Source organism: Mustela lutreola, chromosome 10 (genome assembly GCF_030435805.1).
Source record: "Mustela lutreola isolate mMusLut2 chromosome 10, mMusLut2.pri, whole genome shotgun sequence".
Taxonomy (NCBI): Eukaryota; Metazoa; Chordata; class Mammalia; order Carnivora; family Mustelidae; genus Mustela; species Mustela lutreola.
In genome coordinates this window covers 44,789,146-44,812,421 of record NC_081299.1, presented here as the reverse complement: position 1 = coordinate 44,812,421, position 23,276 = coordinate 44,789,146, and the positions used below count along the sequence as shown (strand labels likewise).

General features: G+C 40.0%; 1 long non-coding RNA gene across 3 annotated transcripts in view; it reads left to right on the top strand.

Annotated features, from left to right (window-relative positions):
• Nucleotides 1-22,324, top strand: part of LOC131809425 (uncharacterized) — an 86,600-nt gene extending 64,276 nt beyond the window's left edge. For 2 of the 3 annotated variants that reach the window (XR_009345167.1, XR_009345166.1), the window contains 2 exons: nucleotides 19,728-19,794; nucleotides 21,362-22,324. This is a non-coding gene — a long non-coding RNA (uncharacterized LOC131809425). Of the gene's footprint in view, nucleotides 1-3,938; nucleotides 4,072-19,727; nucleotides 19,795-21,361 lie in introns of all 3 variants that reach the window. The other variant, XR_009345165.1, reaches the window with a different exon arrangement.
• Nucleotides 22,325-23,276: the final 952 nt, after the last annotated feature.

Sequence of the window (23,276 nt, the reverse complement as noted above, 5' to 3'; positions counted from 1 at the left end):
ACCAGGACTGTTGGACCTTCTTCTTTTATTCCTTATATAGATTTCATTTTTCAACCACACAAAGTTAGGAAAACATTTATTTTGGTAAAACATCGAGAAAATACAATAAAGCAGAAAGGAAAAAAATAAAATCACTTGTGATTCTACTACCCAGACAAAACGAAATGTGGTATTTTCAACTATCTTCTTTTGGATTGTTCTACTGAGAATGAACATATATATTTTTTAAGGTTCAAAGTTACTCTGCCCTTTATTTTGCTATAAGTTCTGTTTATTGGACAAATAAGATGTACTCATGTGAATATTTTTGTAATCATTCTACAACATGTTTTTCATGTCTATGAGAGTACATCACATGGATGTAATAACATTTACTTAGTTATATCTAATATTAGCCATCTAAGTTTCTATGATTTGCCATTTTACTATTTTAAAATATCACAGTTCACTTCTTTTTATATAAATCATGACCCATACACAAGACCATTTCTTTTGGATAAATTGCAAGAGATAGACACTCTAGTCAAAGAATGTGTGTAGTAATAAGGGTCTTTTAGACTGCCACGTTAGTCTCACGAAATTTAATGTCAATTTACAATAAAAGTATAAAGAACACACACATCTTAGCTACCCTGCCCAAAGTAGGTGGTATTGCACAAAAATTCTTTTTGGCCAATTTAGTTGAAAATGTTATTTTAGTTTATACGTTTCTTGTATACTTGCTGATGGCTTGTTTTTTTTTTTCCCCTTTTATGAATTTTGTGTTCAGATCTTTACTTATTTTTCCCCATTGGAGTATTTATCTTATTCTTACTTATTTGCAAGAAAATATTTACATATTAAGATTAGTAACTTGTACATCATACATATTGGCACTGATTTTGCTGATAACCTGTTGGTTTCTTATTTTTACATATACCACGTGTGATAGCTAGAACATTGAAAAAATTATCATTGTACTCATATCTGTTAATGATTTCTTTCATAATCTGCCTTTGGTATCAAACTCAGAATATTTTACTCTACAGTCAGTTGTATAAATTTTTGCATTTATTTTCTTTCAGTGCTTTACCAGTTTTGAACAATTATACAAATAATACACAAATATTATTATGTATTATTATGTAAAATTTATTATTATTTATAATATATATAATATAATTATATTATATATTATATTATAATTATATTATTATTATGTAAAAATTTTAATATTTATGATCAGAATCACTGAAGCATGACCTCATTCCCTTGGTTATCTCATTCAGTCTCATGACTTAAAATGTGACCTGATGACTTCCAAATTCTTATGTCCATTCCTGACCTGTTTCTCAGATTCCAGGGTCATCCATCTGATTATTTGATATCTACCTGGACATCTAACAAGCATCTCAAATGTAAACACACCCAAAACTAGTCCCTGCCACCTCTGCTACCACCCACCTCTCCTATCAGCTTCCCCATTTCAGGAAAAGGCAAATCCACCTCGCACACTCCTCATAATGAAGCCCTCAGAGTCTTAGTGATGTTCTTGTCTTTACAGTCCTTGTTGAACTAGTCAACAAATCTTTCTGCTCTTCCTAAAAAATATATCCAGAAGCCAACTGCTTTATGCTACCTGTCCTGCCACCATTCTGGTCCCAAATACCATCATCTCCATCCTGGTTTGCTGGGCCCCCTCTGTGGTTTCCCTACCTGCTATTCTTAACTTAGTAACCACAGAGTCATCTTGTTAAGGAAACTAAGTTAGGTCATGTCATGCCCTTTAAACCTTCCAACAGCTTGCTCTGTCATTCAGAGGAAATACCACAGTCCTCAAATGCCCTATAAGGCCCTGCAAGGTATGCCTTATCTTGCTGACCTTATTCTCTGCTACTCTTTCTCCAAGGAACAGCACCCAAGCCAGGGCACTGAACAAGCCAGGCCCACTCCCTCCTCAGGACTTGTGCTCACTGTTCCACTGCCTGGGAATATTCCCCATATCCACATGGCACTTTCCCTTGCCTCTGTCACATCTTTTCTCAAAGGTCACATGCTCAGCAAAGTCTTCCTTCTTTGCCCCTTCTTCTGCTTTATTTTCCTCTGCAGCATTTTCTACCATGTGACCTATATTTTATTCATATATTTTGTTTATGGCCTTGCTCGTCCCCACTAGAAGGTATGCTCCATGAGGGCAGAGTTAATGTGAATGTCCGCGCCTATATCCTCAGCACCAGGGACAGTGCATGGCATGGCATATCCTCTGCTGTTTCTTAAACGAACCAATTAACTTATATCAACTTTCCTTTTATCTTCACTCTCAAACCCATCCCCTTCTCCGAACACTAGAGGTAACTAATAAAAAATGAAGAAAGCACACTGCAGAACATTATAGACAAGGAATCCTTAATGTAAAATAGACAAATAAATAAGCAAATGTTAAAAATTTATGGAGGAACACACACCAAACTAAGATGTTGTTCTTCCATCTGGAACTTATTTCTCTATGAAGGAGGGGAAGATGTAATTTTTTTTCCCAAGTGACTAACCAATTGTGCTATTATTATTACAAACTATCCACTAATATCCTAACATATCCTCACTGATACATTATGCCACTTTTAACATATATTACATCTGTCTCAACTGGAGCCAGTTTCCTGGACTATCTAAAGTTGTTATGCACAATTTTAAAATCATAGCATTATAGCAAACTTGCATATCAATTAGAGTTAGGCATCTCTTACTATTCTTTTAAAAATATCCCTAGCTATTTTCATGATTTTATTCTCTCAGCTATCTTTTGGCTATCTTTTAAGTTGTTAGGCTAAAGAATGAGAATTTTCATTGGAATTTCATTAAATGTACAGAATAGTTTGTGGAGAATTGACATATTTATATCTTTTAAGTCTTTCCATCTTAGAACATGGCATGTCTTCCCAATAATTCATATCTTTTATGGATCAGAATGTAGTCATTGTGTCCTCATTTGGTTTAGTAAATTTCCTCTTCAAATTTTTAAAGTTATTATGCACAGATAGAATAGCTATTCATTTTTGTGTATTTTTATTGTGAACCAAAGTACTGAGCTCTGTTACTAGAGTTTTTTCGTTGTTGTGTCTCTTTGGTTTTCTGGATAGATAATTATTGTCTTGAAATAATGAGATTTTGTCACCCCCTTGATTAATCTGGATTCCCCAACATTCAGAGCTTAAGATATGGTGGCTTATATATGAGTGATTTGGTAGGAACAGCTCTTTCACACTGGGGAGAAAAGCAGAGAGAGACAACCAAAAGATGTGTTATTGGGTGGGTCACAGCTAGGGGTTATTAATTGTCTGATCCCACAGGACTGATTGAGGATCATATGTGATGCATTTCCATATTACCCACAATATGGAGAGAGAAGGAGAAGAACTTATCCAACTCTCTCCCTGCAGTTTGCTCCAGTTTCACCCTGAGAAGTGTGAACTTTGCCTCACTTCCGGGTTTTGCCTATGTGGATTCTGTGCTTAGCCCCAGCACATTTCATGCCTCAGGATCAAGAGAGAAACCAGAGAAGGAGAGGTGCATGGTGCAGATTTGACATGAGGCTCTGTCAGATTGCACTGGCAATAAGTCAGTCTGAGATTACCCAGAACAGTGCTTACTGGAATAAGAGATAAACAAGGTCAAGGGGATTTGAAGTAGTATATCAGAGATGTCTGATATGGTCCACCCCTTGTAAATAAGATCCTCTACTGCCTGCCTCATATCTGCCTCCCATATTCTGCAATATGGAGCCCAGTAATGCCCTCACCTCATCCCCAAGACAGAAGAAATGCAAATCCATTCTTTAATGGAGTCTCCTTCAGAAAGGTAGACAGCCACAATCTCTGAGGCTTTGAAATAGAGTTAATAAAACAAGGTTTAGTCCCTACTGCTAAAGCAGCACTGAGTATCTCTTGCTTTCTGCCCAGGGGATTCTCAGACCTGCCTTTTGGGATACTTGCCAAGTAAGAGCACCAGCCATTCTGATGCAAAGAACAAAGAAGTGTTGGGGGACTAAAGCAGTAAGGTGACCCTTGACAAATGGGGGAGGAGAACTGGCAGGTAAATATTCCTTTTTTTCATTCTTCAGTGGACAGTTTGAAGATTCATCCTAAATTATTCTTCAGAGGGTCTCTGGCAAGATCAAGTCATAGTTGCCCCCTTAGGGACCAACTTGGTAACATACCATTGGATTGGTTTTTTTTCCCTCCTTTTCTGCTCCATTATTCCTATTGACCCTACTCTGATTTGATATTTCTTTTGCCAGTAAACTACATATAAGAAATCCCTGTCTCAAGCCCTGCTTTTTGGGAAAATCGAGGCTACCTGCCATCCAGGTGTGTCACCTCTGATCTCTGACCCAATATCCCTTGAATGTTCTAGGTATTCTCCTTTCTCAATACCCTCTATCTAGAAAAAATGGCACATGTTTATGGACAAATCACCAGAATATTTGTCATATATATATATATATATATATATATATATATATATATATATATCTTGTGATATCATAGAGAATTTCAACAAGGGGATCTCTTCTGTCAATAGGGGCTGGTTCTTTGAACTGTCTTAGAACTGGAAATGAGGTCGGGGACCATAATTTCCCACAGCAGCAAATGAAATCAGATTTTTGCTTTCCAGCCTCATTTTTTTTTTTTTTTTTTTTGTAATTATACAATTTGAGCATCATCCTGGTCTGTTGTTTGCCTATTTCACCCCTAGGAATTTCAAGATGTATTATCTATTGCTCTGGATCTTTGTAAGCCAGAGCATCCGACTGGCAACTCTAGGCTTGCTGTCCATTTTGGTAATTATGGTCACTTCGTCTCTGATGGTTGAATACAGTTTTCTGGCCTCTACCATTCCAGAAGCACCTCCGCTGTCTACTCTGGCCTATAGTAGATAGTCGCCACTGAATTTCTAAAAAATGCCAATAGCTTTTGTGCTAGTGTAGATTGTCTTAGTAACATGAATGTCCTTGGGGGCCCTCCTTGGGAACACAGATAGTAGAAATTCTGTTCTCACCTAATAAATCCATTTTAATATTCTCAACTCCCTTACTGCCTGACCATTTTCCTTATGGTATGCTAAAGCAATTCTTGCGTCTCCATCTCATTATTGTCCTTTGTCAGGTTCAAGCCAGTGAACTGGGACCAACTCCATATATTCTTGCAAAAATGTTGAATCTTGAATCAATAAATTCTCACCTATCCGATTTTATAGTCTACTTTCTCAGATCCCAAACCTCAAGGTCCTCCTCTATGCATGCTCCCTGGTTCCTGTGAACGTTAGTAGCAAGAAGCTATTTCCTGGAGCAGACTGTAATTCCCTGCTAGGACTGTGCAAGCCACTTGATCTCTTATTAGTCTGGAGGCGATGAGGAGTGGCAGGGAGGATCTTAAGATAAGCATCATACTGAAATGCATTTGCCTCAGGTGATGTCTTAGCTTGGGTTCTTTCAGAAGTAGATTCTGCACTGGGTGTGGTACAAAAAAACAATGAATACTGTTATGCTAAAAAGAAATTAAAAAAAAAGAACTAGATTCTGTGCCAAGGATGCAGGCACAAATGATTAATTAATAAAGTATCCCTGAAGATACCAGTAAGGGAACCGAAGAACCAGGATAAGGAAGGAGGGGAAGCCAAGCAAATGTGCAGTTTCAGATGAAGTCCCAGACTCATTTGTTCCCAAATATTCAGAGCAGTTTTAGCTGTAGTAATCAAAATTTGCAGTCTAACAATCAAAATACACATCAACAGGCAAATAGAAAAACACATGTGATATAGTCCCATAATGGGAAATCACTCAGCAGTAAAAGGGAACAAATCACTGGAACACAACAGCAAGATTGAATCTCAAAAACTTGCTAAAAAAAAAAAAAAAAAAAAAAAAAGAAAGAAAGAAAAGAAAAAAGAAAGAAAAAAAAAAGAAAGCAGAAATGCAAGAGGTGAGTACCATATTAATGCACTTTATGAAATTCCACAATAGGGAAATGTCATCTATAATGACTGAGAGCAGATCATTTGTCACCCTGGGATGGTATTAGTGATGCTGGCGGTAGTGATACTATAACTTCAAGGATACTTTGGGGGTGATTATAGTGGTCTATACATGGATTATATAACTTTATTATAACTTACTGAACTGTACATTTAAAATGAGTGCATTTAATGGCATGTAATTTCATTTGTTCTTCTAGTTTCTTAAATAGAAGAAATGGTCTCATTTTGAGACCCCTATTTTATAGCATATTTAGTGCTATAAATTTCCTCTAGGAACTGCTTTATCTGTATTCTGTAAATTTTGATATGTTGTGTTTTCATTTTCATTCAGTTCAACATAGTTTCTAATTTGACTTTGAATCTCTTCATTCATTCATGGATTATTTAGAAGTGGGTTATTTAGTTTCTACATATTTGGAGATTCTTCAATATCTTCTTGACATTTGTCTCTAGTTTAAATTCCTGTGGTCAGATAACATATGTTTGATTAAATTTATTGAGACTTGATATGTAGCCCAGGATATGATCAATCTTGTTGCAGAACTTGCGTTCTGCTGTTGGGGTGGAGTGTCCAATAAATTTCACTGAGGTCAAGTGGGTTGAGAGTGTTGTTCAAGTCTTTCATAGGCTTGGTGATTTTCTTTCTTTTTTAAAATTCTTATTCCTTGCTGATTTTCTATCTACATGTTCTATCATTTTCTGAGAGCAGAGTTTTGAAACTCTCAACTGCACTTGTGGATTCTTATAACTCTCAACTGCACTTGTGGATTCTTGTGTTCCTAATTTCAATTCTGTTTTTGCTTCATATATTTAAAAGCTCTTTTGTTATATGCATGCATTTTGGAGGGGGCTGATATTTCTTCTTGATGTATTCTTGTCTAACTTACTACAGTTCACCTTCAAGTTATTTTTATGCCATTTTATGTGCTCTGTAAGAAACTTAGAGCAGCATACTTCAATTTCCCCTTCCTCTACTTTAGGCTAGAATGGTCATACATTTTACTTTACCTATGCTCTAAATAACACTATTTAATGCGTTTTAAAAAATTTTATAAAGTTAATTGTTTATAAGACATTAATAAACAGGAAAAAATGTTTTATATATTTATGATTTCTGGGACTCATTTTTTAAAATTTAGGTCTGAATCTCCATCTGGTAACATTTGCCTTCTGCCTCAAGAATATCTTTTTAACATATCTTACAGTGCAGATCTGCTGGAAATGAATTTCACACTGCTTTGTTAGTTTGAAACGTTCCGGCAATATCTTTCATTTTGAAGGTTATTTTCTTTGTTCTTTCTTGATGCTCTGGTCATTTCTTTTCTCTTCATTTTGGGCATTTTTTAAAAAAGCTTTATTTAGTTAAGAAAGAAAGAGTTTTTGAGCAGAGGAAGAGGGTGAAGGAAGAGGGAGAAAGAGAATCTCAAGCTGACTCCCCACTGAGTGCAAAATCCAATGTGGGGCTTGATCCCAGGACCCTGAGATCGTGACCTGAGCCTAAATTAAAAGTCCGCTGCTCAATGGACTGAACCACCCAGGTGTCCCAAATTTTAGGCAATTTTAGTTGTTAGATCTTCACATTAATTCTTCTTTAGGATATAATCTATTTTTTTTAATTAGGCATATGATTTTATTTCTAGAAATTCCATTTGAGTCTTATTCTTATATCTTGTATTTTTTCTTATCATCCTGTTTATGGGTTTGCTGTCTTCTTGACAATACGGAACATGTTTAATATTCTTGTCTGATGGTTTCATGATCTCTGTCATGTAAGGATCTGTTTTTATTGGTTAATTGCCCCCTGATTATGGTTTCTACTATCCTGTTAATATGATATTGGATGCCAGACATTGTGGTTTTATGTTGTTAGATGCTGAGTTTTGTTACATTTCTTGTTGTAGTGTTGGATTTTGTTCTTGTATGCTGTTATTTGGAACAACTGAATCCTTTCAGTGTTTGCTTTTAAGCTTTGTTAAAACATGTCCAGAGTAGCTTTATGTGTAGGGCTAGTTCAGCCCCACTGCTGTGGTGATAACCTTCTGAGAACTTTTTTTTTTTTTTTTAAGATTTTACTTATTTATTTGACAGAAATCACAAGTAGGCAGAGAGAGAGGAGGAAGCAGGCTCCCTGGTGAGCAGAGAACCCAATGTGGGGTTCAGTCCCAGGACCCTGGAATCATGACCTGAGCTAAAGGCAGAGCCTTTAACCCACTGAGCCACCCAGGCGCCCCACCCTTCTGAGAACTTGACCTGGTATCCCAATTATTATAATGCCTTTCCATTTCTGTTTGGTTGGCCCATACACCATGTCAGTCCTCTATATGATTCTTTCCTGACTTTGGGTAATTTCCTTTTGTGCATGCGTACAATGGTACTCACCCAAGAATTCAAAGGACCTCTCTGCAGCCCTCTGGAGCTATCTCTGGGTGTACCTTTCTTCACCCTGGTGCTGTGTCCCTCAAATTCTAGCTACCTTGTGTGCCACTTTCTGACCTATTTGAGCTTTCCCCACTTGTACTTCATCTCTAGGTGGTAAGCTGCACATTCACAGGTTTGTTTCCCTTCTCTCTGTCCTGTGCTCTCTACCATCCAGTGCATGAATACCAATTTTTCACACTTATTCTCTCCTAGATCTCAGGTCATGAAAGGGAAGAGAATAAGTAGAATGGAATTGTTATTCCGTTACCTTCTGGGAAAGGAGGCCACTTGCACAGAAGTTATACTTCCCAAAGTTTATGTTAAAAAAAAGGAAAGCAATCATGCTGTAAATTATTCTGATTTTGAGTGTAGTACTTTTTGAGAATTCTTATTACCTTAAATTACATTTTAAATCTCTACTTTGACCCTAACTGAAGTGTGTTTAAAAAATAAAACTGTAAGTAAACATTAGTGGTTTATTATATTTTTATTTGACTGATTGTCAAGGGGAGAAAAGAGTTGGTGGTAAATTGAGGAGGTCAGTTTCGGATTCAGTTTTTGAAGTTTTCTGTTCAGTGTCAGGAGGACATGTTCAGAAATCCAATCTATGACATTGGGCACTCAAGACAGCTCTGAACTACAGATTTACTTTCACTTATTCATTATCTATGTGTCTATTTATTTATTTATTTATTTAAGAGAGGAGAGGGGGCAGAGGAAAGGGAGAAAATCTTTTTTTTTTTCTTAAATAAGATTATTTAAATCTTAAATCCAGCAGGGAGAGCAGCAGGCAGAGGGAGAAGCAGGCTCCTGGCTGAGCAGGGACCCCGAATTGAACTCAGTCCCAGGACCCCAGGATCATGACTTGAGCCAAAGGCAGACACTTAACTGACTGAGCCACCCAGGTGTCCCAAGAGGGATAATCTTAAGCAGGTTCCACGCCCAGTGGCAGCCTATTGTGGGGCTCGATCTTACAACCCTGAGATCTTGACCTGAGCCGAAATGAAGAGTCAGATGTTTAACAGACTGAGCCACCCAGGCACCCCTGAGCTGCAGATTTAAAAATTATCTACAGAGTTGGAGGCCGAAACAGTGACTATGAATGGCTTGTAAAGAAGAATGAGAGGAGAAGAGGGGCAGGGTGGTGTCCAGTACAAAGACACAGACTCACAGATAGGCAGAGGAGAAAGAACTTACAAAGAAACACAACCTCGACAGTTGATACTGTAACTGAATTCAATGCTGGTTTTCTTGGAGAAGCTAACATTTGGGTGAATAAAGAGTTCTAGTATAAACTTATTCAATATTACTAGGACCCTGTGAGGTAGAATGTTCCAGAACTGTCTACTACCTTTCTTTCCCCCCTCCTTGTCTTCCTCAAGCAGCCTGAGCTGAGGAGATATTGCCTGGGATCATGTCTGAGGGTCTTTCTGAATTAATTGACTATGAAAAATTTATAAAACACAGATCTTACAATAACATAGCAGCAAAAACTCGTCAGAAGATTTTGTGAGGTACTCTGCCACACACACTGTTAAGGCTAAAATAGCTGTTCAATATATTTTCCATGGCTTTTATAAAGAAATTCTTGGAAAATATTGCAAGCTGGCTTGGGCTCCTCACTTATGTAACTCATATTTCTATGTCATTTCTCTCCATCTGAGGTTGAATAACTCTGAGGTTACAATTGTATTGCTCTTATGTGGTAAGTCGGTTTAGCTTTTGAAATTATGCTTCTACTCAGGGCTTTGGCAGCTAGTGGATTCTACTCTTCCTTGGATAATGAATCCACAAAAAGGAATTAGACGGGTCCTTGATTTCATCACAACTCTTCTCCATAAATGTCATCTTAATGAAGGTGTTAACCCCCAAACAAAGCAGAATTCTGTCTTCTTTGGAACTCTGTAATTAGGATTTAGGATTTAGGATTTAGGGTTTTATGGCAGAGTCAGTTCTTTCTTTAAAAGTATTCTTTATTGGCGGTAGAAGGAGATAGTCATTTAGGAAACAGAAAAGATCGTGAGTTAGATTTGTTGATTTGCCAAGGTGTTTAAAAATATGGTTTTCATTCCTTACCACCCAGAGAACTACGACATATAATTTGACACATATTATTCTCATTTTCTACATAAGGAAATGCCCCCAGGGAGTTAATAACTTGCTCAAGGCCATCAAGCCAGTATACTGTGATTTGTCTGGTCTGCTTCTTAAGCCTTTTCTCTCTCTACATGTCACGCTGCCTCCGTAGTGTAGGGAGATGAATTCTCCTGCGCTCTTCCTGAGAAATAAGAGTTCACTTCATTCTGGTACATTTAGAAATGAGAAGGTAGTACAGAAAAGAACTTTTACCACCACATAATTTACCAGTATGATGCATTGTTTTTACTACTGAAGTACTAAATGCATAGAACACAGTAACCCAGTTCACTATATGAGCAAGAAACATGTACTTGGGAAATGGCACAGGATTGGATCTCAGAGCACCTGGGTTCCAATTCTGGATCTGCCACTCACTAGCTCTGTGTCTCTGAACAACGTTCTTTACTGTCCCAAGCTTTGGTTTCCTCATTGGAAGAATGGGGCAATGATACCCACCTCACTGTGCTTCTAAGGAAATCTCAATGTCTCAGAAGTTTGGAGAGGCACCTCTTGCTTGTAATTTCTATGTATGGAGTCTATCAACAGATCATGAAAGGAGTAACTTAGGGGAAAGCTAGATCATAGCCCATTTGAGTGGTCTGAAATTCCATCACTGAGCCAATGGGCCATGACAAGGAAATGGAGGTAGGAGGTTCGGGCAGATAGGATAGATAAAACTGACAACTAATGAGAGAAGAGATCTACAGAGGGTGATGGGGGTGGGAGGAGAAGGTCAAGTCTGGCATCAGTTCTGCTCTGAAAGGAAGATGGGCCACAGCAGTTCCTACATCTGCAGGAAGAGGTGTGCTAGCAAGTATATGGCCATCAGGATGGGGCAGAAAGAATTAAATGATATTTTCAACGTAAGAATGTGTGGCACTCATAATTGTTACTGTTATACATTTGGGTATACCTGGCAAGATAAACACTAAATAGAATTAACGTATGTATGAAAGTACTTTGTAAATGACAAGCATCATATATTTTTAAAAAATATTTTATTTATTTATTTGACAGACAGAGATCACAAGTGGGCAGAGAAGCAGGCAGAGAGAGAGGAGGAAGCAGTTTCCCTGCTGAGCAGAGACCCCCCCATGCGGGGATTCATCCCAGGACTCTGGAATCATGACCTGAGCCGAAGGCAGAGGCTTTAACCCACTGAGCCATCCATGCACCCCAACATTGTATATTTAAATGATTATTCTCCCCCTTTTATAAATGAAGATAAATAGTTGTCCATGTTTCTGGAGTTCGTAAATGGCCAATGTAGGACCCCGGCCTCTCTGAAATCTGTTATTCTTTGTCATACACTGCTGTTCTTTGGTAAAGCCTATTTGAATATATGTGTGTGATCTCACCAAGGAAACAAATATTAAAGGAGTGCCCAGCAGGCACTGAATTAAACACTGGGAAACAATGACATAAGGTGTCCTGCTTTGGGCTGTCAAGAACCTCACAGGAGGTCACAAGAGACACACACATAAGAAAGAAGAAAAATGAACAAGACACTTCTCATACGTTGAATACTCTGGGAGCACCGAGAAGGGAGGATTTGGGAGTTTGTATTTTATGCAATTCACTGTGTATCTATTGATCCCCATTGTGTTCTGAGCCCTGGGCTGAGTTGAGGAAACAGATAAATAAGAAAGAATCCAGGGCCTCAAGCTTGTCCCAAAAAAAGTGGCAGCATTGCAGAAATTTGTTTGCTCATATTTACATAGATACCTAGTCCTTCCATATGGAGACTCTTAATCCCATTTTGCTGTTGGGTCATTTTATACAGAAATTGGGAGCTCTAATGTTTCTTTTCTTGTATGTGTTTCACCGTGTCCTCTTTCTCCCTCCTTGTACCTAGAGACCCAAGGATCAGGCGAGGTCTTTTCATTTGATGAATAAAGGTGATATAGTGAAGAAATAGCTAAACTGAAATGTGGGCAAGAAAATGATACTTCAAAAGTGATTTTCATCTAATATGAGATTTGAACTTTGGCCAGTTTTCGCACCTCAGCACCTTGACCGTATTGTATTTCTAGAAGGTAGAAAATATTAAACATTGTTAATGATTGATTGCATCTCAGCTTTCAAGTGTTACATCAAACCTTTAAAGCTTTAAAAGGGGGAATTTTATTCTCTTCACGCACATCGACAGAACTTTTTGGTTATTAAAAACTAATGCTGTGGATTTACTACATTTAATCCAAATTTGATCCAAAAGTGAAATTCCTTTTTGGCAGCATCATCAATAATTTACTGCATCATGAGATTTCCTTTTGGGGGCACAAAATATTGGCTAGGAGAGTTCTGGCTGACACGTTATAAAATAAAGCTGGCAAATGGACTGTATGGGGCTTTGCCAACGCTATACCCATCAGAAGAGTCCCAAGCGAGTGAGTATGGCTCTCCTTTAAGCTGCCCTCTGAGAGCTGGTGTGCACCACCAAACACCCAGAATGGCCTAGAACTCTGGAAATCTACACCTGGAGTGGATATTAGTAGTCCCCTACCCTACCCACTCTCCTAAATCAGGAATTACTTTATTTAAAAACCACCTGAGTATATAAAAAATATATGATTATAAAAAATAAAAAATTAAAAAAAAAAAAAAAAAAAAAAAACCACCTGATACAGGTTCACTCAGGTTCAACTGAACTTAAATGTACACCATCATTGGTTAGCTCTGAATGCTAAACAGCTGATAGATACTCCTCTCAGATGCTTCTCCCCATTGACTCTAGTTCTTTCCTATGAGCCCCAGGAACCTAGCTGTCCCTTTTTAACACAAATCTTGCAGATTAAATGAAAGGTTTCCTCTTGGCCCCTCTAAGTCTTCTCAATTTCAGGAAAACGTTCCTGAGTCCTTCCGCTAAATCAACTGCTCTCTTCTGAACTTTCTTTTATGTACTGGAATCCTTTATAAGTTGTGAGGTATGAGCCAATACCTGGGTGTTCACTTGATTTCAACACACTGCTGACCAGTTGAATGTTCAGTGATAGTGAATGTGATGCATCTATGGGCTATCTCTGACCACTTCTTTACTAGTGGTTGCCTGGCATGCTATGCTGAAGAAGGTTCTGATGTTTTCTCTGTACTCTAATGTTATCTCTGCATTTTGCAATGTCTGTTATGGGTACCTGAGCGGAGAGTGGTGGCTGGTTTGCTGCCACCTTAGACAGAAAGACCCTCTGAATACACATCTTTCCAAGTTTCCGCGTGGAGTTACTGAAAGCGAAGACTAAAAAGCCGTGTCACTTATGTTTCCTTAAGTTCTTTTAAGGGTAAATAGTTCTATTTATTCTCTGAAAATGTCCTCACTGTACTTAGTTCCATGTGTCCCTGATATTTAAATAGGGGTGGCCCACAGAGACCAAACTATGAAATATTCTGGAATGAAGGAAAATCGTATCTTTGTCCTAAGATGGCTTGTTCAGATATTCTTCTGAAATCATTGAGCATCTCTGAAGATGATCAGGATAGTAATGGTGATAAAAATAAGTAGGCTTTATTGTGTTTTATAGTTTTTACATCACTTTAAGCTCTGTTCTTCCTTTTGATCCTTAGGACACCCTTGGTATTATTATTCCTATTTTAAGCTGCGAAGACAATTTTGGAATTTTAAGTAACATGACCCAGAACATTTGATGAGTATGTCATCTTGAATCCTGTTTTGTTAGTTTTGTTTGTTTACTACAAACCCTGAAACTTTTGCCATGTAGGATGGGCTTTGGGGGCATTTGTTCATATTTATCTTTGCCAGTTCCGTTTCCCTGCTGGCTTATCAGTAGTCACTTTTCTCTTCCTATGGCTATAGCCCATGACTAAAGCTCGCTCTGTAGCCCAGTAATTATTTTCTCCCCTGTCCTTTCAGGACCTAGAGTGGGTGATGGCCTTTGCTCTGGATGGGCAGGGAGAGAGGGTATGCTAGCAGAAGCTAGAGCTAATTACTACTCCAGTTAAGGGAACTCCAGCCCACACTGGTTCCCTTAACCCTGACCTTAACTGTAAATAGGCCTTTCATTAAACTCCCTTCAATTACCCTTTTGAGTGTGCTTTCCATTTTCCTGCCAAGGCCCCAACTGACACCACTGACCCAGGGCAGATAGGTCCCTGCTGCCCTTCTCTGATTTACAAGGCAAACTTAGGTCTGAATGACATTTAGATTGGATATTAAAGAGAGGCTGCCCCATTCTTTGGTGGGAGCAATTACCAAGACACAACCCAATTCATTTTGTGGGGAATAGTTGCATAGGAAGGATAACTTCCCAAATTCAAGTCCATCTAGAACCTCGGGGAGTACTCTGACTTTGGGATTATTGGGAGGAATGCATTCTCTTGATACTCAGCCAAATTTGATTTATTAATCTATTTTATTTGTGTTGAAATGGAGCCTCTATTTCGTGGTAACATAAGTTTCAAAGACAGACTCCACCATCTGGGTATATGTATGTGTATGAGTGTGCGAGTCTGATGTCTGCATCTGTGTATCAACCCCCCCCCCCAACCACACACACACACAAAGCTCGTGGTGTGAATATGGCAAAGTTTATTCTTGAAACTATCTATTTAAACTGAATGAATCCTAAAACCATAAGTGGTAGCCCATTAATTTTCTAGCAATGTTCTTTTATAGCCACTGGATTTTACATAGAATTTAATTTCCTATCTTTTTGAGGTGTTCCTAAATTTCCTACCATCTGAGCCTTCTAAGCACACAGGCCATGATGGCTGGAATACTCTTTTATGCTTTCTATTTTTTTTAGTACAAATGTAGTGGCTTTTCTCTATAAGTTATTAACATAGTGCAATATAATGATATCACTCAGACATATGTATAGGAAACATATATCACTCAAGAATTTTTAAAGACCTTTTAACAGGGAATTCAGGGCTTTCTAAAGTATTAAAAAGGCTGGAAGTGTGGACAGTAGCTGTATATCTAGGAATGCCCCAGAGCATCACAAGAATCACACCTCTTCCCCCACACCCCAGAGCTGCTATTACTGTCCAATCAAAGAGTGAAGAATTTGAGGCTAGCTACTGAAACAACTGAGTTCAAGAGCATGCCTCAGTGGCTGCAGTCCAAGGAAGCTCCCATTGCTGTCACCACCTTGACCTCCAGAAATGTGGCAGTTGAGCAAAAGGACTCTGAGTCTGCTCAGTGCTTTAATGATCTTAATGGTCAAGCCTAGAGGCGAGTTGCTGGATTGACACCAGAGGAGAAAGTGCCCACATCTCAGCCCTGGTGATGACCTCTGTTTTACTCCCCCCTTAAAATTTCTTGTGAGCACATTTGATTTGCAAGCCCTACTTTACATCCTGAACCTTTGCCACAAGGGAATCTGGAAAGAGTGGTTTTTCATTGAGCTTTCAGTAGCACAGAGAGGTATGGTGGTTGAAAGGAGGTAGGACTGAATGTCGTATGCTGATCAACTCTACCTGTCCCAGCAATAGAGAGAAAACTGAGCTTTGGAGGCAGATGGACCTAGGTTTCCTATTTATTAACTGTGTTTCCTTAGTGAAATTACAACTCTAGTCCTAGCACCCATTTCCTCTTTTTAAAAACATTTTTTTAATTTTTTATTTTTTTTTTGTTTTTTAAATTTATTTTTTATTTTCAGCATAACAGTATTCACTATTTTTGCACCACACCCAGTGCTCCATGCAATCCGTGCCCTCTATAATACCCACCACCTGGTACCCCGACCTCCCACACCCTGCCCCTTCAAAACCCTCAGATTGTTTTTCAGAGTCCATAGTCTCTCATGGTTTACCTCCCCTTCCAATTTTCCCCAACTCCCTTCTCTCTAACTCCCCATGTCCTCCATGCTATTTGTTATGCTCCACAAATAAATGAAACCATATGATAATTGACTCTCTCTGCTTGACTGATTTCACTCAGCATAATCTCTTCCAGTCCCGTCCATGTTGCTACAAAAGTTGGGTATTCATCCTTTCTGATGGAGGCATAATACTCCATAGTGTATATGAACCACATCTTCCTTATCCATTGGTCCATTGAAGGGCATCTTGGTTCTTTCCACAGTTTGGCGACCATGGCCATTGCTGCTATAAACATTGGGGTACAGATGGCCCTTCTTTTCACGACATCTGTATCTTTGGGGTAAATATCCAGGAGTGCAATTGCAGGGTCATAGGGAAGTTCTTGAGGAATCTCCACACTGTTCTCCAAAGAGGCTGCACCAACTTGCATTCCCACCAACAGTGTAAGAGGGTTCCCCTTTCTCCGCATCCTCTCCAACACATGTTGTTTCCTGTCTTGCTAATTTTGGCCATTCTAACTGGTGTAAGGTGATATCTCAGTGTAGTTTTAATTTGAATCTCCCTGACGGCTAGTGATGACCCATTTCCTCTTTTCACAAAGAGTACAATAGATTATATGTAACTCTGAATTATTGGGAAGACCAAATGTGATAGAGTTCTCAAACTGGATTCCAGGTTACTCTGGGTGCCAGAGCAGTCCTAGGGGCATCTCAGGTTATCGTAAATATTCAAAGAAAACACAGTTTTACTTGTCATCTGTTGGACTCCAAAGTACTAGCCTGAGGTAGGTCACAGTCTCAACATTTTGCTACATTGACCACGTCCTATCTCTTTGAAAATGCGTTTTCAGCAGTTCCTCTGTTGTCAAGCTCATAATGCCCCAAAACTGATGTCAGCATTCCAGTGTCCAGTAGGATTCTAAGGTTTGGCAAAGGGTACAATGCCCAGTAGGCACACAAGCCCCATGAGTCAGTATTATGGGATAAGCTGTGTCCCCCACAAACTCATTTGTTGAAGCCCCAACCTCTTGTACCTCACAATATGACTGTGTTTGGAAATAACATCTTTAACGCGAGGTGATTAAATTTAAAAAGATGTCAACAGAGTAGACCCTGACCCAATCTGACCAGTGTCCTTATAGGAGGAAAAAATTGGGGCACAGAGAGGGACAGCAGGGATGCAGGTGCACAGAGGGAAGGCCATGGAAGGGGACCCAGCAAGAAGGCAACCATCCATAAGCCGAGGAGGGCGGCCCCTTGGGAGAAACTGTGCTTACAGACATCTTGATCTCAACCACAAAATTTTCATCTTATCACAACCTAATAGAGAAAGAATCAACCACAAAATGAGAGATGAAATGAAGAAGCCAGTCGTGAAAGTGGGAGAAGTGAGATCAGTGGAAGCTCGGGCCGTCATCAGAATGCCACCTCACCTCAGAGGCAGACGACCACTGTCCAGCTTGGGGTGCAGCCTCCATGTGTGGCCTTTGCTCCGAATTCCTGCTAGGCGTGCCTCAGCTCCTTCCCACAGAGAAGTCCTCAGTGAAGAGGACAAAACACGCCCCTTCTCCAACCAGAGTAATCAGGGGAGATAGGGAAGGGAGCATAGGCCCTTGGCTGTTTCCATGTAACTGTAACAAACTCCCTTTAATAGTGTCTTACCTTCATCAAGCTTCTAAATAGACTGTCCATGCACATGTTGCATGTGGTTATGTGTGTGTGTGTGTGTAGGTGCATTTGTGCAAATACATGAAATACACATATCGATCTATCAAAGTGGGACGTTGGTAAAATTCCCCATGCGGGCTCCCAACAGAGAGGCTGCACACATGTGGTTTGTACTGTGCTTCAAGGCAGTTACCTTTCACTGTTTGCTTACCCTTGCTGGCACTTACCCCATGTACCAGGTACAAGTCCAGATACTTTACCCATAGTAGCTTTTCTAAAAATCACACCGACCTCCAGAGGTTGCCACTCTTCATCACATTGTCTTCAGATGAGAAAAATGTGTGTGCAGAAAGGTCAGCAACTTCTTCCAAGGCACCCGGCTAGTGAGGGGTGGAGGACCCAGGTTAGGAGTACGAACGAGTGCTCTGATGGCAGAACCCTAACATAGTTTACTGCGTCTATGTCGTCCAGACTTGATCAGCCCCTTCCTTCCTTCTCCTCCCTCCCACAGGGCCTGATGATTCCCATGCAAAAAGGCCCCACATTTATTCTTGTGCAGAGTCCTGCGGGGGAGGGGGAGGCCCTGTGCCCCAGGCAGGGAGATGAATTAGGAGACCGTTGCAAAATCCAGGCCACAGACACATTATGGGCCTGGCAGAAGGAATGTACCTGGTTTTCCCCCCAGATAACTGAAAGCCTCAGAACGTCATTCTTCCTTGGAATCTTCCTCTCTCTCTCTCTCTTAATATTCCTGCTGGTGCTGCTCATTCTGGGCAGTGATTTCACTGACATTTTGGAATCAGCTGGGAACGTTCTCTTAGACCCTTCTCAGTTCTGTAGCCTTCTACAGTAACTCCCTGTTTTTCAGCAGATTTTCATTTTCCTCTTTTGCAGCTCCTCTCCTTCACCAGTTATTACTTGACCTTTCATCTTCTGAAGCCCGACTAGCATACAGGCAGCTTCCTTGGAATTTTTAGCTGACAGATGTGATCTAAAGTTCCCTGCAGTTGCCTGAAAATAAAGGGATCAGAACACAAAATCTTCCCTGGTCTTTAAGAGAAGGATGATAAAATAAGTGTTGGGGGAGGTGGTAATGAGAAGACCATACCCACTTCTGGTTTCCATCTGCACACACTCACAGTGCCTCTCGAGGAGAACTCCTAGTGGCTGTGGAATTTTGTATCCAAGTATGTTTTTTAATTTGAGACTCCATGTGGGCCAAGTTGCACGTGGCCAGAATTTCTGCAAGAGAAGATCAGAACATTCTGTTTTGCCATGTCATTGTTTGCAAAGGAAGAAGGGTGATTATTTTATGAATTTTTGAAATAGTAGAAAGAGAACTAACTGGCCTTGTCAGAAACCTGAGTTTGGAATTTTATCCCAGGGCTCAGGGGATATGTGGGGTAATCATCCACACATCATGAGGGTTTTCATAAAATAATCAGGACACACAAAGTTCTTTTGGTGTCCTTGCACAGCATTTCATTGAAACTACCTTCGTCAAGGTTACCCATGATGCTCGTGATGTGAATTCCAGAGGCACCTTGATGCGTTCGCCCTCCTCCCCCCATTACCAGGTTTTAGTACAGCTGATCCTCTGCCTTTTCTACCTTTCCAGTTTGTCCGTGTCTCGTCCCTGGTCTGATGGAAATGGTGATCCTATTCTTAGACTCAGTTCGTTGACTCTTCTTTCTCTATGCTCCCCTCCAGGTGATCTCACTTGACGGTTCCAGTAGAATGTTCCACAGACATCTCAGACTTCGCAGGCACGGGCCAGGTATTTGTTGATTACTGACCGTGCATTTGCTCTCTTATGTTCTCCTGGTCCTACGAGGACTGGAGGTCTGCAAGTGACAACTCCCAGACTCTGAAGCCTCCAATGCGATGAGGAAGGGAAAGCAATGAAAAACAATCGTGCTCTTGGCAGCACCTCTGGCCATGGCCACCTTGATGTCTTCCACTCAATGGCAGTTGCCATGATCCCAACAGTTTCTGTAAGGCTGATTTACACACCATCAATAGTAGAGGTTGCTGTAGCATTGGGAGAGTAATGAGGGCCCTTGCGAGGCATCAGGAGCTGGTGGTTCCCTCACAGTCAGTGGGTGAGTGGCTGGTGAGTTCCCACCCACTGGGGGCAACGGCTTCCCCATCTCTATGCACTATCCCATTCCCTCTGCTTTCCAGTCCCTTCAGGACCATTAGCACAGTCAACTTACCCCATGGTCATGGTAGGCACAGTACCTTGAGCGTACACCAGTTTTAGGGGCCTTGGAAATATTTTGTTTTAAATTTATTTTTTTATTTTCAGCATAACAATATTCTTTATTTTTGCACCACACTCAGTGTTTTATGTAATCTGTGCCCTCTATAATACCCACCACCTGGAGATATTTTAATTATTATCTTTCAATTAGAAAGAAAAAAAAATGGAGGAAAGAGCCCATAAAAAGCAAAAGCACCTCATTATAATGCAACCATTTTCCAGCAACAAATTCCTTTTTGGGTGAAAAGTTAGTAGTTTCTGCTTTCCTCATGTGGACACTGCTAAGTCAGTTCTCCAAATAGTACTCATGATTCCTGCCCCTGAAGGCCCTGTTCTCCCCATTCTTCTCGCTCTCTCTGGGAAGGGTACCATCATTCACCATAAACTCAGAGACCCAGCCATGATCCTTGAGTCCCCACATCTAAAACATCTCCACATCCTTCTGTCTGTTCAACAGACACATATCTCAACTCTGCCCATTGGTCTCCACTTCCACTGGTACCAGCTAGTCCAATTCACCTGTCAGGGCTTTCTTCTTGGCCTTAAAATGATATGAGACCATGTTAGCATGCCCCCCAAGGCCCTGTATTGTCTGGACCCTGCCTCCTCCCCTAGTCTGCTTCTCTGCCCTCAGTCCTTGCTTATAGGCTCAGTATAGGAGATGAGTTGCATTAATGGCCCCAGATTTTCATGCCTCCCTGATCCCATGTCCTTTGGTAGTACCTTCCCACACAGACCATGAGATCCTCTCCTTCACATCATTATGCAGGTGTTACCTCCCAGGCAATGACCTAAAACTGCCCCACCTCTCCCATACTTCCTATTACACTGTCAGAGATATTGCAGACCTGGTTTCAAGGGTCGGCTCCATTATTCTGGAGCTCTGTGACCTCCTGATCTCTGATATCTACTTTTCTAATATGTAAAAAGGGAATAACTACTACCTTATGGGGCATCATGAGAATTTAGTGGAACAAAAAAATGTAATACTGCTCCATGACAGGTCCTTAGCAATAGTCATGCTCCTTTATGAAAATGTTCACCAGCAATATTTTAGAATTAACTTTCGTTTTTGATTTAGGAATCCACCCACTTACCAAGCAGAGTCAGCAAGACAGAAACAACAGTTCAAGGAATAAAAATATCGTCATTCTTCTACCTTAGCAAGTGTTTTATAATTGCAGTGAGCACCGAGAATCTTGGGGGGCCACTACACCCAAATGTCTTGGTAATAAATATAGGTCTGTGCCTGTGTCTGTAGTATACCAGGGACCCAGGAGACAAATAAGGTTGAATTCCTCACATGAGTGTGTTTTACGAGTGTTTTCCTGAGGATCATAGTAGAGGCATTTACGGCCACAGAAAAAGAGACTTTTCAGGAGTCATTTCATGGGGCGAGAGACACCAAAGTGGTTATAAAAAGTAAGGCACCTCTGCATAGTACATCTTTTGGAAAGCAGGGCTGCTGAGTACTTGGCATCATTGCCCCTCTGCTTCTCCAGGTCATCTTCCCTTCCCTTTGTCCCCAAGGAGCTGTGAGATCCAAAAAAACAGGTGAGGCTGATTGCAACTGCTTCTGCTACTGAAAGATTCTACTCCTTAAAACCAAAAAATATAAAAAGGGATAAAAACTGCCTACACCGGATTTTCTTCCCACCCCCTGGACAGCCCTGTCATTTACAACACACAGGGCTCAGCCCTTGGCTGTCATTAGCACTGAGAAAACTGTTGAACTCTTTCCCTTTTTATGTATTTCTCAATATTAGAGCCGCCACTCGGATTTATGTGCTCCAACAGAAAGAATAGACAAAGAAGTCCATGTTTCTGAAGGAACAGAATCGTGTTCTAAAGGAGAAATCAAAGCAAAGAGCAGATTTGGGTTCAAGGAAAGGCCCCCTCCCATATCCCTGGAATGAGTATGGTTCCCTCCAAAGCAGAAATGCCAAGTCCATTCTCTTGTTAACAGTTGAGTTTTCTTTAACATCTCTGTGTTTACATAGCATACTGTCTTTCAGCAATTGGTATGAGGGGGATTCATCTTATATAATAAAATTAGTGGGTTCCAGTATGTGTCACTGTCATTATCTACCTGTCATCCCAAAAATGAGGAGAAAGGGAACATTCAAGAAAGTCAGGGAAGAACACTATTCCTCAAGATTTATTTTCTGGAGCATTAGATGCATAATAAGTTAATAAGTGTTCCGAGAAAAAAGACCCTGTGGTCAAGTGAGATTGGGAAATGCTTCTTTAGTTAAGGCTAAATGAAACTCTTTTCTGTGGAACTTCTTAAAACCCTTTATTAATTTGTATTGTGAACCTCCAAGACTAGGATAGGGCATGTAAAAAATTTGGTAAGAACACTATTCATATCTTATGGGAATAAATTAGAAAAACAGAGTAAAAAAAATAAAGTTCCCGTTTTCAAGTCAGTCATTGCCTAATGGGGACACAGTCCCATAAACAGACTGTTAAAACCAACTCAGTAAAGCATAACAATTAAGATAAATACGTAGAGGACTGTGGAAGCTCAGTAGGAGGAAACTAAGCAAGTATGAGGAGCCAGTGCTTCCTGGAGGAGGTGATCCCAGAGGTCGGCTCTCATAATGAGTGGTGTCATCCCAATCCCACCAACATCAGCCCATGATTTCTGGTCATCTACACAAAATAAACAATCCTTTATCTTCAGTAAAGCAAATAGCTTTTCTATGTTAGTATTTTTGTGCATTTGTTTTTTGTTGTCTTTGGAAGCCAGGTATATCTAGATCCAAACCTCAATTCTCCATCTGAGATCTTGAGGTACTACCCTAACCTCATCTGTTTTTCAGAATTATCATAAGAATTAGAGATTTTATAAGTAAAACACTAACAAAGTGCCTGAAATGTGACAGGTTCAACCATTTAGACTATTTTTACTTTTATTAAGTCTTAAGATTATAATGGATTTACAGATACCTAATCTATGCATTCACTCAGTGTATACTAATCCCATTCTAGAA